A 13,466-nucleotide genomic window follows, 5' to 3' on the forward strand; every position below is an offset into this window, starting at 1 on the left:
AAATGTGCTGCTTTCCTGAGTGCCCCCCTATCCCTCCTAGCCCAGCCTGATCTTTGTCTCCTCTTGCCTGGACAAAGGAGGCTGAGCCGCACCCTTTCCCCGGACCAGCCCTTTCTTTCTCTGCTCTGGAAGTTGAGAGGAATCCAAGGGCCATTCAAGGGTTGCTGGTTTGCAGATCTTGCTGCAGCTTCTGTGCTCTCCCCTTTCTTGGAGCCCAGGACAGCCCTCCCTCGACCTCCCCCTTCCCTTCCTTCTTCCCCCTCCCAGTGTCCCTAAAGGGGCCCACCTTCAAGAGCTCCTAGCTGAGCTGAGCTGCTGCCCCCACCCCCAGTCCCAGCAGCTTGCTCTCAGGAGCCTGGGAACCGGATCAGCCCCAGGGCCACTTCCAGATGGAAGACGCACCTGCGGCCCACTTCCCTGGTCTGTTTGGCTGATGGGGCAGAAAGAAATGACTGGCGGGGGGGCTCCCCACTGCTCTGAGCCTGATGTCACAGAGCCTTCTCCTCTCCCTCCGCCCTTCCCCCTCTGCTCTGAGAGACTAGCCCCGCCCTACAGTGACGTCACTGTACCCACCCTCTCTCACCATCTTGGAAGTCTTTGTCTCTGGTGGAGGCTATGAGTGGGGTGAGCAGCTGGAGGTCCGAGTGCCCCCCCCACTTTCCTTCTCCACACCCCTCCCCTCCGTTACCCCCATCTTCCAGACTGACAGATCCGGAGGGTCCTGCAAGTGTCGAAGTGTCTGTGAGCGAGGTGAGTGCCCCCTCCCTGCTCCTGCCTCAGCCCCTCCCTTTCTTCTCCTTCTCTCTCTCTCCACCACAAAATTTTCATGAAGCCGAGGACGCCCCCTCCGCAATTTGCTTCTCTTAATGATCAGGATGTGGTTTCTAAGGGTGAGTGGAAGGTCCTGGGAGTATGGATACCTTTGTTTATGCCTGTGTTGTGTCCGTAGGTAGGATCGTCTGGGGGGGGGGTATGAATGTTTCAGTGTGTGTACGTGTGTATGTATGGGGGGGTGCTCCGTGTGCCTACTCCCCCAGGGCTGCTTCTCCCTGGAGCTTCCTGCCTTCCCAGGCCTTTGTGTGGAGGTCTGGGGCTTGGGGGGTGGTGACGTGAAGTGGAGTGGAGGCCAGCAGGGAGAAGCCTTTGGAGACACTCCCTGCCTCCCCCCCTCAGGTGGATGTTTCCATCGTTTCTTCCTCCCTTCCTCCCATCCTTGGCTTGGCCTTGAGGCTGGGGAGAGAGGACACAGTCTAGGACCTCTTCCCCTCCCCTTCTCCTTGTCACCTCTTTTGTTTGGTGTCCTTTACTTTAATGGTATATTGATTTTTTGTTCTGGTTTCCACCAGGGCCTGGTGAATGGGGAGTTTCCACGTACTTTGCTGTGGAACAGAAAGAGGGGACTGTTCCTGAACCTGCGGATCTCTGTGATTTACAGCCTGAAAGAAAAGAGTTGTTTTAATGTGCACTTCTCTAATTACAAGGAATTTGGAGCATTTTGTCTCCCGTTTGTAGAGGACACTGAGCCAGAAAAGAGGATGTGCCTCTCTCTTGTCCAGGGTCTGCAAGGTTTATATTATATAGGATTTATGCCAGAGTACCCTCACATGAACAGCCAGGGCAGACAAGCTGCCTCCCTTGGTGCCCCAATCTCCCTCACCCCCTTCCCCGCCCAGATCTTTGTCTCCTTTTGGCGGGAGAAAAGAGGCTGAGCCCCGCCCTTTCCCCAGACCAGCCCTTTCTTTCTCTGCTCTGGGGATTGAGAGGAATCCAAGCGCCATTCAAGGGTTGCTGGTTTGCAGATCTTGCTGCAGCTTCTGTGCTCTCCCCTTTCTTGGAGCCCAGGACAGCCCTCCCTCGACCTCCCCCTTCCCTTCCTTCTTCCCCCTCCCAGTGTCCCTAAAGGGGCCCACCTTCAAGAGCTCCTAGCTGAGCTGAGCTGCTGCCCCCACCCCCAGTCCCAGCAGCTTGCTCTCAGGAGCCTGGGAACCGGATCAGCCCCAGGGCCACTTCCAGATGGAAGACGCACCTGCGGCCCACTTCCCTGGTCTGTTTGGCTGATGGGGGCAGAAAGAAATGACTGGCGGGGGGGCTCCCCACTGCTCTGAGCCTGATGTCACAGAGCCTTCTCTCCCTCCGCCCTTCCCCCTCTGCTCTGAGAGACTAGCCCCGCCCTACAGTGACGTCACTGTACCCACCCTCTCTCACCATCTTGGAAGTCTTTGTCTCTGGTGGAGGCTATGAGTGGGGTGAGCAGCTGGAGGTCCGAGTGCCCCCCCCACTTTCCTTCTCCACACCCCTCCCCTCCGTTACCCCCATCTTCCAGACTGACAGATCCGGAGGGTCCTGCAAGTGTCGAAGTGTCTGTGAGCGAGGTGAGTGCCCCCTCCCTGCTCCTGCCTCAGCCCCTCCCTTTCTTCTCCTCTTCTCTCCACCACAAAATTTTCATGAAGCCGAGGACGCCCCCTCCACAATTTGCTTCTCTTAATGATCAGGATGTGGTTTCTAAGGGTGAGTGGAAGGTCCTGGGAGTATGGATACCTTTGTTTATGCCTGTGTTGTGTCCGTAGGTAGGATCGTCTGTGGGGGGGGGTATGAATGTTTCAGTGTGTGTATGTATGGGGGGTGCTCCGTGTGCCTACTCCCCCAGGGCTGCTTCTCCCTGGAGCTTCCTGCCTTCCCAGGCCTTTGTGTGGAGGTCTGGGGCTTGGGGGGTGGTGACGTGAAGTGGAGTGGAGGCCAGCAGGGAGAAGCCTTTGGAGACACTCCCTGCCTCCCCCCCTCAGGTGGATGTTTCCATCGTTTCTTCCTCCCTTCCTCCCATCCTTGGCTTGGCCTTGAGGCTGGGGAGAGGACACAGTCTAGGACCTCTTCCCTCCCCTTCTCCTTGTCACCTCTTTTGTTTGGTGTCCTTTACTTTAATGGTATATTGATTTTTTGTTCTGGTTTCCACCAGGGCCTGGTGAATGGGGAGTTTCCACGTACCTTGCTGTGGAACAGAAAGAGGGGACTGTTCCTGAACCTGCGGATCTCTGTGATTTACAGCCTGAAAGAAAAGAGTTGTTTTAATGTGCACTTCTCTAATTACAAGGAATTTGGAGCATTTTGTCTCCCGTTTGTAGAGGACACTGAGCCAGAAAAGAGGATGTGCCTCCCTCTTGTCCAGGGTCTGCAAGGTTTATATTATATAGGATTTATGCCAGAGTACCCTCACATGAACAGCCAGGGCAGACAAGCTGCCTCCCTTGGTGCCCCAATCTCCCTCACCCCCTTCCCCGCCCAGATCTTTGTCTCCTTTTGGCGGGAGAAAAGAGGCTGAGTCCCGCCCCTTCCTTAGACCTCCCCCAACACTTTCTCTGCTCTGGGGATTGTGAGGAATCCAAGTTCCATTCACTACTGCTTTGCAGATGCTGCTGCAGCTACTGTTCTCTTCCCTTTTGTGGAGCCCAGGGCACCCCTCCCTCCACCTCCCCCATGCCCTCTTTGTCCTCCCCCTCCCAGTTTGCATAAAGGGGCCGATCCTCAAGAACTGCAAGCTGAGCTCTGCTGCCGCTTCCCACCCCATTCCCAGCAGCCTGTCCTCGTGAACCTGGGACCCTGGTCAGCGCCAGGGCCACTTCCACGTGGAAGATGCACCTGCGGTCCGCTTCCCTATTCTGTTTGGGTCATGGAGGTAGAGAGAAATGACTGGGAGGGCTCCCCACTGCTTTGGGCGTGATATCAGGAACCCCCTCCTCTCTTCCTTCTTTGCTCTGGAGGAGACTAGCCCCGCCCTGCAGTGACGTCACAGAGTCCCGGCCTGAAGGAGGGGGTGGGGCTCTCCTACCTTCTATTAAGTGTGAGTTTCTTTGTCTCTGGAGGAGGATGTGAGTAGCATGGAAAGCTAGAGGTCTCCTTGCCCCTCCACACCCCTCCCCTTCGTTACCCCCATCTTGCAGACTGACGTATCCTGAGGGTCCTACTAATGCCTAAGTGTTTCTGAGGGAGGTAAGTGCCCCCTCCCCTGGTCCTGCCTCAGCCTCCCCCTTTTTTCTCCTTTTCTTCCTTTCTCCCCCCCAACCTTTTCATGAATCAGACCCTCGACCCCCCCAATTAGTGCTCAGGAGGTTGGGTGTAATGGTGGGTGGAAGATCCTGGAGTATCAATGCTTTTGTTTATGCCTCTGTTGTATATGTAGGTTGTATAATCTGTGTGTGTGTGTGTGTGTAAGACAGAGGCTGGTGGGGGGAGCGTGTGTCTTTTGTGGGTGTGTGCTCCTGTGCCTGCTTCCCCATGGCTGCTTCTGCCTGGGGCTTCCTGCCTGCCCATGCATTTGACTGCAGGTATGGAGCTTGGGGGGTGGGGAGATGCAGTGGGGTGGAGGCCAGCTGGGAGAAGCCTTTGGAGACACTCCCTCCCTCCCCTTCTCACGTGGATGTTTCCATCCTTTCTTCTTCCCTTCCTCCCATCCTTGGCTTGGCCTTGCGGCTGGGGAGAGAGGACAGAGTGTAGGAACTCTTCCCCTCCCCTTCTCCTTGTCACCTCTTTTGTTTGGTGTCCTTTACTTTAAGGGTATATTGATTTTTTGTTCTGGCTTCCACCAGGGCCTGGTGAAAGGGGAGTTTCCACGTACCTTGCTGTGGAACAGAAAGAAGGGACTGTTCCTGAACCTGGGATCTCTGTGATTTACAGCCTGAAAGAAAAGAGTTGTTTTAATGTGCCCTTCTCTCATTATAAAGGATCTGGATCATTTTGTCCTAGGGCCTTTGATAGTTTGGACTTCTTCCTTTGAAAACGTGCCTGTCCTTTGACCTAGTAGAGAATGGCTCTTATTCTTAGAAATTGCAATCAGTTCCTTCTTTGTCTTGCATGTGCAACAGGCCTTAGAGATCTTTACTGTAAGGAAGATTTTCCTCACTTAGTCGTTACCTTTCTCATTTTAACTGCATTTAATGTGTTTGTGCAAAAGCATTTCAACTTTATAGAAGCAGAATCATCCATTTTATTTTCGGTGATTCTCTCTATTCTTTGTTCTTTCATAACCTCTTGCCCTATCCATCAATGTGAAAAGTAATTTCCTCCTCACTCCCCTAATTTGTTATCGATTCCCTTTTTATACCTGATTCCTGTATTCATCTGTGGTTTAATTTGATTGGTGGCGAGAGGTGTTGATGACCTATCAAATTTCTGACAAACTGTTTTTTCCTTCTGCTGTCTTTTTTTTTTAACTATATACTGTGTCTTCCCCCCCCCCCCGCCCCAACTACTATCTATGGATTTCTTAAACACTATTTCGTTTTATTTGTTGGCTTCTGTATATTGCATACCTGATCTTTTCAACTGATCAGCTTTTCAATTTTTAAAAAGTTGAAATTGTTTTCTCGGCAGCTAGGTATTCTGCTGAGCCCAGAGTCAAGAGGAATGATCTCCTAGTGTTGAAATATGGTCTCAGACACTTACTATCTGTGTGACCCTGGGCAAGTCACTTCACCCTGTTTCCCTCAGTGTCTCATCTGTCCAATGAGCCACAAAAGAAAATGGGAAACCACTCCAATAGCTTTGCCAAGAAAACCTCAAATGAGATGAGGAAAAGTCACGACTAAACAACAGCAGTAGTTATCTTCATAATCACAGATTTGTAATATCGTTTGGATCTGCTGCCGATAATCACTAAGCCAGACCCCTTTCTTTCCTCCTTCCACTCCCTCATTATTTCCCTTAAGATGTTTGACCTCTTTCTGAATTTTTTTTATGTTTTTTGTTTCTGATGTCATCAGGGTGTCCCATGTATTCCTCCCTCTCCCTATCCTCGAGAGCCATGCCATGTGAGGAATGGTATTTCTTGATTAGGAAGGAAAAGAAAAGTGAGCACAACTGATGGATGCATTTGGGAAAAGATGTGCAATGTGTAACACCTGTGGACCTCTCACCTGGATGGGGTAGGGTGATGATGTCTTCTTACATTTCCTTTTCAGGCCCACTTCATCTTTAATTTGTTAGAGGTACTTTAAAAATTTTGCTGTGTCGTTCTTTCTACTTCAATTGTAGTTACTGAGTATATATACTGTTGGGTTTTTTTTGTTTTTACTCAATTCACTTTGCATCAGTTCACAAAGGTTTTTCCATACTTCTCTGTACTCTTCCCACACATCATTTCTTCTTGCATGGGAACAGCATTCCATGCCTTTCATGTTCTTGTCTTGTTCCATGTCTTATTTAGCCATTCCCCCCTTGATGAGCATCTGCTTTCTTTACAAATCATACCTGTCACAAAGAGTGTTATTATAAATATTTTGGAATATATGGGGACATTTTTCTCATTAATGGCTCCATTGGGGTATAATGGAGTCTTTGTTTTAGAGGCTTTGGACATTGTTCTTTGCAGAATTCCAAATTACTTTGGAAAATGGATGTGTCATTTCACAGCTCCTCTAATATTAGTTTGTGTATATCCCTACCCCCTGTTTAGGTATCACAAACATGTTTGTGCCATAAAAGGAATTTGATAGGATTCCTTCTTTACCTGTTGTTTCAAGTAGTTTATATAGTATTGGGATGAATTTTTTTTAAATGTTTACTAGAATTCACTTTCACACTTGATCTGGTCCTGAGAATTTTTTCCTAGGAAACTGATGTGTGCCGTGTTCAATTTTTTCCTTTAAGACAGTTATTTATGTATTCTATTTCCTCTTCTGTTAACATGGGCAGGTCACGTTTTTTTGTAATTATTCATCCGTTTCAAATAGATTGTCAGTTTTGCTGGCATATGTTTGAGCAAAATAGCTCCTTAGCACTGCTGTAATTTCATCTTCATTGGTGATGCATTTACTCTTTTGTTTTTGAAACTGGTAATTTGGTTTTGTTCTCTTTTGGTTAATCAAGTTACCCAATAGTTTATCACGTTTTTTTTTGGTCTTTGTTTTTGTTTTCCTTTGTTTTTGTTTTTGCTTTTTGGTGAGGCAGCTGGGGTTAAGTGACTTGCCCAGGGTCACACAGCTAGTAAGTGTCAGGTGTCTGATGCTGGATTTGAACTGAGGTCCTCCTGACTCCAAAGCCAGAGCTCTATCTACTGCACCACCTAGCTGCCCCTGATTTATATGATTTGTTAGTATTTTGATAAAAGCAGTACCTGCTTTTATTTTTTTAATTTGATTTTTGAAAGAAAAACTTCTTAATCTCACCTTTGACTTACAGATTTCCATGTTGATGTATAATAGGAGATTTTTCATTTGTTCTTTTCTACTTTTATATATATTTCGTGCCCAATTCTTTGACCTATCCTTTGTCTGTTTTATGGATCTGAGCATTTAGAGACAGAAATTTCCTCTTAAGTACTGCTTTGGGTGCATCCCACAAATTTGGATCTCTTGCCTCATTGTTGTAATTCTTTTTATGAAATTATTGATTGCTGAATAATGTTTTGTTCTTTCACCCATTCATTCTTTGAGACTGGATATTTTACTTTTCAATTAATTTTAATCTATGCTTCCATGTCTCTGTAATTTATATTGCATCGTGGTCTGTAAAAAGTGCATTTAGTATTTCTCTTTTTTCTCCATTTGGTTATGAGGTTTTTGTGCCCTAATACATGTTCATTTTTTGAGAAGGTACCATTTACAGCTAAGAAAAAGCTACATTCCTTTCTATTTCCATTCAGTTTTCTCCAGAGTTCTCTCATGTCTAACTTTTCTAGTATTCCTTTCCTCTCTTTAACTTCTCTTTTTATTATTTTATGCTTATATTTGCTTAATTCTGAGAGGGGAAAGTTGAGCACTTAGTATAGTTTTGCCATCTCTTTCCTTCTGTATGTTATTTTACTTTTCCTTTAAGAAGTAGGTCTAAGCAAGAGTAATTATTAATGATTATATTTATATCTCCTATCTGTAATTTTCATCAATTATTACTATATTATTTTAACTCTCGTGTCTAATGCATGTATTCCTTTATAATTTAATTTGATACTTGGTGTGAGGTGTTGATCTCTTATCAAATTTCTTCCAAACTGCTTTCCACACGTGCCATCAGTTTGTTGTTTTTTTTATGAACTACTGGCAATTCTTGTTTTGTGTAAGTGGACCATTGGACAAGCCTGTAAGTAGAAGGATTTTGAAGTAATTTGAATTTGGCCACAGATGTGATTACAAGGGAGGCAGGAAGGGGGTCACATGCCTGTGAAGGGAGTGGGCCAGGAAACAGTTCAAGGACACATGGGGGCCAGGGACAGAGAAGCAAGAGTAGGAAGAGGATCAGGTGCATGTTGGGGCCAGCCATATGGTGGCCTGGCCAGAACTGAGAGGAAGAACAAGTGGAGGACAGACATGTGGAGGCTGGACATGACCACACACAGAAAAAGAGAGGTGACACATGGACTGAAGAAAGATACACAGTACCCCGAGCAGGGGTGGACAGAATACTGACCCGTGGATGCCAGAGCTGCGGATTAATGGAGCAGCCAAATTTCTCCTCTCTCAGTGCTGGAGTTCTCAAGCCAAGGCCTGATCCGGAGGCTGCAGAGGTGGAAGGAATCACTCTGCACGTCCAAAACCCCATTCTTTCCCCTGGCCACTTCTCCATCAATACCCTTTAGATACTTGACCTCATTTAAAAACAATTTTATTGATGTTTTCTGTATCTTATGTGATGGTATCCCATGTATCCCTCCCTCTGCCTCTCCTCCTCCCTGAGAGCCATATCCTTGTGACAAATGGTATTTTTTGTTTTAGGGAGCAAAAGCAATCAACACAACTAAAATACTATACAGAGGAAAAGATATTTGTGGCAGGAGACAGTCTCTCTGAGAACATTCCAATTACTGCAGCCTTGCTCTCTGTGGAAGCGCATCTAGTCTCAGAATACTCAGTGGATGAAATACTTATAGGTGGAGACACCCACGCTCTGAGAAGACTCAGAGGAAAAGATACTTGTGGCAGGAGATAGTCTTTCGGGGAACATTCCAGTTACTGCAGCCTTGCTCTCTGTGGAAGCACATCTAGTCTCAGAATACTCAGTGGATGAAATACTTATAGGTGGAGACACCCACGCTCTGAGAAGACTCAGAGGAAAAGATACTTGTGGCAGGAGACAGTCTTTCGGGGAACATTCCAGTTACTACAGCCTTGCTCTCTGTGGAAGCACATCTAACATCAGAATACTCAGTGGATGAAATACTTATAGGTGGAGACACCCACGCTCTGAGAAGACTCAGAGGAAAAGATACTTGTGGCAGAAAACTCTTTGGGAACATTCCAGTGTAAGAAAGAAGCTGGGAAGCCTCTCTGGGCAAAGAAACCTGTCTGTAGGAGAAACTTAGGTGGGGACTGTAGTCCGCCAGTGCAAGCTGAGACCCCACCTTTGTTTCTCTTAATAAAGATTGGTTTCTTTGCCCAGAGAGGCTGTCCAGTCTCTTTCTTACACTGGGTACTACAGGCTTCCTCTCTGGGGAAGCACATCTAGCATCAGAACACTCAGCAGACAAGACATTTGGGGCTGAAGACACTCTCTGAGAACATTCTAGTTACTATAGGTTTGCTTTCTGGGGACACACATCTACCATCAAAATACTCAGAGGAAAAGACCAGAGCTGAAGAGAAAATATGACTTTGAAATACAAGATTCTAAAGAAACATTAAAAGGTAAATATGAAAAAGAATTCGTAAGCAACTCAATGAGGTTAAATTGTGCACTTTCCTATAAGGAAAGAGGATACGCATATCTTCTAAGAATGCGATCAGTATTAGAGCAGGTGGAGGGATTCTACATAGAAAGAAGTTTTGGGAGTGAGCCCCTTAGGTTGGGATGATGGAAGATAAATGGATAGGTAAGAAATATGTATGCCCTGGGAGAAGGCAGAAAAGAGAGAAAGAATGGGGGAAATAATCTCACAGAAAATAGGTGTGCAAGAAAGAACTTTTACCCTGGAGTGGAAAATGGTTGGGAGGGGGTAGCCAATGCTTGAATGTCAGTCGCATCTAAATTGCTTTAACAGGGGGAAATATCTATATCTATATTTGTGTTTGTCCCTATATATACTCATTCAATTGGTTATAAAAATCTATGTTACCCTAGAGGTAAGTAAAGAGAATGGGAAAAGAGAAAGAAAGAGTGGTGATAACAGGGTGGGGTGATAAATAAATAGAGCTGTCCTATGCAAAAGAGATATTAGAGAACAGACAGGATAAAAAGAAAGAGAGAAGGAGAGACAGAAGATGATAGGATGGAGGTAAATGCATAGTTAGTAATCTTAACTGTGTGAATGGGATGAATTCACGTATAAAATGGAATGGGGTAGCAAAATGGATTAGAAACCAGCATCCAAAAATACGTTTGTTTGTTCCTTTGTTTTACAAGAAACTCACTTGAAACAAAGAGAGAACTACAGAGTGAAAAAGGGGGGTTGGAGCAGAAACTCTAATACTTCAACTAAAGTGAAAAATGGAGGGATAGTAATCATTATCTCAGACAAAGCAAAAGCAAAAATAGCCCTATTAAAAAGGTTAAGCAGGGAAACTGCCTCTTGTTCAAAGGAACGACAGGCAGTGAAATAATATCACAAGTAAAGATGTATTTTGGAAATGGCATAGGGTTCAAATTCTTAACGCAAATGAGAGCTAGAGAAACCCAATCATAAAATGAATAAGAAAGAAGTTAAGAAGAGTAATAGAATTTTAGAAAACTTAGATATGGAAGACCTCTGGAGAAAACTGAATGGGAATAGAAAGGGGTGCAGACAGATGGGGCTTTAGGTAAATTCACGTTATACAAATTGGAGTTTATGGAAGGAATTCTATAAGAAATCTGTATTCCAAGATAACACCTCCGTCAACTTTACCATACTATACTGGGATCTCTTTCTGCTCCTGCCCCTGAAGTTGGAACTCTGTAGCCTCCTAACACCACCAGCACCCCTTCCCAAAAGGAAAAGCTAAAAAGTAACCTCCAACTGAAAGCAGAAGAACAGACCTGCAGAGAGATGGCCACCCCACCACGAGATTGGGAGCTGGCTTGAGACCTCCAGTGCTGAGAGAGCAGACCTTCATTTTAGTCTGCCCACCCTCTTAAGAGTTTGGTGCCTGTGTTTTGCTACTTTGTCCATCCAAAGGTTACTGTGTGTCTGTCCCTGGTCCCCTCCACATGTGGCCTGTCCTCTCCTGAATGTTTCCACGTGCGGCCCTCATGTATCTGCCTGCCGGGGTGTTCTTCCTTTCAGCTGCAGCTAGGCCCTCATGTGGCTGGCCCCACTAGCGATGTGTTCCTCTTCTTGCTCTTGCTTCTCTGTGTCCAGCCTCCACCTGTCCTTGAACCACATCCTTGTCCCTCCTTCAACGGGGTGCAGTCCCCTTCCTAACTCCCTTCTGCCCTTATCCACATCCATGGGGTAAATTCATATTACATAAAGGATCTGTGGAATGGTCTGCTTATGTTGTTTTTGTTATCATTTAGCGTTTATTTAGTATTTACTTTTCCAAAATTACATGTAAAAACAATTTTTAACATTCATTTTTGAAATGTTGAGTTCCAAATCCTCTCCCTTCCTGCCTCTCACCCCCCTACCCATTGAGCAGGCAAGCTATTTCATGTAATTTATAAATGTTTAGTCATGTAAAACATATTTCTTTATTAGTTGTGTTGTAAAAGAAAACATAGACCAAAAAAAAAAACCCTCTAGAAAAGTAAAGTTAAAAAGTCTGTTTTCATCTCTCTTCAGACACCATCACTTCTTTCTCTGGGAATGGCTATCATTTTTAATCACAAGTCCTTCAGAGTTGTGTAGAATCTTTATATTGCTGAAAATAGCTATCATTCACAGCTGATCGTCTCATAATATTGCTGTAACTGTGTACCAGGTTTTCATGGTTCTAGTCACTTCACATTCCATTAGTTCATGTAAATCTTCCTAGGATTTTGTGAGACCATCGTGATTATCATTTCTTCTAGAGTCACAGCATTCCATACCACAACTTATTCAACCATTCCCTAGTTGATGCACATCCCATTAATTTCCAATTCTTTGCCACAAGAAAAAAGCTGCTATCAATAGTTTTGCACATATAGGTCTGTTTCCTTTTTTTAAAATTTCTTTTAGGATACAGACCTAGTAGTGGTATTGTTACGTTAATATGCATAGTTCCAAATTGTTCTACAGAATGCTTGATTCCATTCACAACTCCACCAGTAGTGCATTAATTTCTAATTTTTCCCACATCTCCTCCAGCATGTGTCATTTTCCTTTTCTACCATTAGCCAATACCTCAGAATTGTTTTAATTTGCATTTCTCCAATCCATAATGATTTATAACTTTTTTTCATATGGGTATAGATAGCTTTGATTACTTCATCTGAAAAGTCACCGGTCATATCTTTTGATCATTTATCTGGTGGGGAATGGCTCTTATTTGTATAAATTTGACTCATTCCCTCTATATTTGAGAAATGAGGCCTTCATCAGAGGAATTTGGCTACAATAATTTTTCTTTTGCCAGTTATGATTGCTAGCTGTATTTCTCTCCATCCTGTTTCCCCCCTTGTTTATTCTATTCTCTCTCTTCTTTCACTATGTTCCTCCTTAAAAAGTGTTTTGCTTCTGACAACCACCTCGTGCAATCTGTCCTCCATTCTATCATTCCCCCTTCTCTTCTGCCTTTCCCATCCTGCATTTCTGTAGGGCAAGATAGATTTCTGGACCCATTTTGTGTGTGTGTGTGTGTGTTGTGTGTGTGTGTGTGTGTGCATGTGTGTGTTATTCACCCTTTGAGGCAATTCTGATGAGAGTAAGGTGAAAGTATTCCCTGCCACCTCCTCTCTCTTCTCCTCCACTGTAAAAGCTCTTTCATGCCTATTTATGTCAGATAACTTACCCCATTCTACCTCTTCCTTTCCCTTTCTCTCAGTGCATGATGCTTGGCAGAGAGCAGACACTATAAATGTTAACTACTATTATTAGTTCATTAATCAGATGTGACCAGTATATAATGCCAATGATGATGAGATGCATGATTTTCTGTATAAGATAATTTGGAAATACATTCAACAGGATTGAAGTCACCTGATTGGTAGCAGGTTTGTTTCAAGTTTCAAATACATAATAATGTGTCAGATTGGTAAACTTTTGTATCAGGTATGTCAAGCAACTTTTCATAAGTTTGATATTATGAAAGTAACAACTGAAAGTAAAAGTGGAAAAATTGTTTAAAACCACTTATGTTATTTTTTTCAGCCCTGCTAACCCTGTCTTATAATGTTTTCTAGCTGCCATTTGCAGAACTGGATATTTCCACTTTTGCCTCTAATTAAGAGGAAGTTATAGCTAAAACAATATGGCTATCACTTATAAAGGGTGTGGTTTTTAACTAAGTTTTTTTGGGTTTTTGTTTTAATGTGAAAGCATAAAACTGGTCATTGATTACTGTGTGTATAAAGGAGGGGATGAAGTAAAAGCCTTATCTGGATTGGTTCTGCCCATTCAGAGCAGTCCTCCTTGGGGTATGAAGGTG

General features: G+C 44.7%; 2 long non-coding RNA genes across 3 annotated transcripts; both read left to right on the forward strand.

Moving 5' to 3' along the window:
• Nucleotides 1–441: 441 nt before the first annotated feature.
• LOC110204481 (uncharacterized) lies at nucleotides 442–9,285 on the forward strand. 2 transcript variants are annotated; one of them, XR_002323322.2, is made up of 5 exons: nucleotides 442–750; nucleotides 1,347–2,372; nucleotides 2,954–3,173; nucleotides 5,754–5,915; nucleotides 8,700–9,285. It is a non-coding gene; the product is annotated as an uncharacterized LOC110204481 (long non-coding RNA). The 2 variants fall into 2 exon arrangements; XR_002323323.2 differs by having other exon boundaries at nucleotides 2,954–3,164.
• Nucleotides 9,286–9,311: 26 nt separating this feature from the next.
• Nucleotides 9,312–11,387, forward strand: LOC144456499 (uncharacterized). Its single transcript, XR_013485588.1, has 2 exons — nucleotides 9,312–9,608; nucleotides 10,845–11,387. It is a non-coding gene; the product is annotated as an uncharacterized LOC144456499 (long non-coding RNA).
• The last annotated feature ends 2,079 nt before the right edge of the window (nucleotides 11,388–13,466 follow it).

This window comes from Phascolarctos cinereus, unplaced genomic scaffold, assembly GCF_003287225.1.
Source record: "Phascolarctos cinereus isolate Bilbo 61053 unplaced genomic scaffold, phaCin_HiC Scaffold_468;HRSCAF=1084, whole genome shotgun sequence".
NCBI classification, from domain to species: Eukaryota; Metazoa; Chordata; class Mammalia; order Diprotodontia; family Phascolarctidae; genus Phascolarctos; species Phascolarctos cinereus.